The 1108-nt window shown below is 53.8% G+C and overlaps 1 protein-coding gene across 1 annotated transcript in view; it reads right to left on the minus strand.

Annotated features, from left to right (window-relative positions):
- DDO (D-aspartate oxidase) overlaps positions 1-908 on the minus strand; it is a 50959-nt gene extending 50051 nt beyond the window's left edge. Inside the window, exon 1 of the mRNA XM_004702007.2 lies at positions 825-908. The gene's annotated coding sequence lies outside the window, so the exon portion shown is untranslated. The remainder of the gene's footprint in view (positions 1-824) is intronic.
- Between the last annotated feature and the right edge of the window lie 200 nt (positions 909-1108).

The following is a 1108-nucleotide window of genomic DNA, read 5'->3' on the forward strand; positions in this document are numbered from 1 at the left end:
AAAAAAAAAAAAAGACAGGACTTTCTACTCCTGTAAAGAGTCACAGCCTCAGAAACTCACGGAAGCAGCTCTACCCTGTCCCATAGGGTCACTGTCAGTCGGGATTGACTCGACAGCAGTGAGTGTGAGATTCGGCTAAACCAGCTTGTAAGCCTGTCCTTATGATAACTGCCATCTCCTGACCAAAGAGGGATGGCCAGGACCTTGGGCTACATGGTGCAAGTCATGGTCACCAACACATAAAAGCCAGCCTTTCCTCAGGAGGAGATGGGGCCGTCCCCTACAGTGAGGTCCCCGAGGAGCCAAGCATGAAGGCTGTCCAGGTTCTCTGCCAGGAGGGTGGCACACTAGGAGACACAACGGGGCTTACTGCGTGTTGCCCTGATCTCTAATGGCATACGATGCACTTGTACACTTGATTTCCCTCCAGTGGGCTGGCTGGCTGAGGAGAAACAGGATAGTTGGGGCAGAGGATCGAGAAGGGACATATCTGGGACAAGGGGCAGATCAGGGGCAGTCCCAAGGGAGGCAGCCCTCATGGACTCCCTAGAGGTTCCTTCCACCTGTCTCCAAACTGGCAGCATTGCTTCTCATCAGCCTTCCCTGCCCAGGCACTTTCTAAAATTGCTCTAATAAATTAAGTTCAGAGGGGTAGTCATGTGTGATCAACAATAACCAGATGCCAGGGAGGAGAAGATGGGCGAGTCTTGGCACTGTGACCCATTCGTCACTGTGATATGGGCCCATTGAGTCCCCCCCACCCTCCCAGGCCCCCTTAGAGCATACAGAATGTCCCTGAGTGGCAAGCAGGAGGGTTCATTTACCTGTCTCAGAAAAAGCAGCCTGGGAACCCACAGTAGCCGCTGGCACCAGCACTGGTTTCCCAGTGAGTGCTTGGTCTAATGCCCTGCAGGGAGAGAGGACGGAAGGAAAAGCAAAACTGCTTCCCATTGGGGAACGTGTTAAGGACATTCCCTCCAACCTCACTCTCCATTGGTCCGCACACCCGTGTCTCTGTCACTTATTCCCCTGGAGAAAGGAGCAAATGACCTCATCTTGCAAGCTGCCCTGGAGCTGGTGTCTTCCCCACACTGCCGGGAGCTGGCTC

The sequence above is a fragment of the Echinops telfairi genome, unplaced genomic scaffold (assembly GCF_000313985.2).
Source record: "Echinops telfairi isolate 266 unplaced genomic scaffold, ASM31398v2 ScPeMD7_3533;HRSCAF=4204_0, whole genome shotgun sequence".
Lineage (NCBI taxonomy): Eukaryota > Metazoa > Chordata > Mammalia > Afrosoricida > Tenrecidae > Echinops > Echinops telfairi.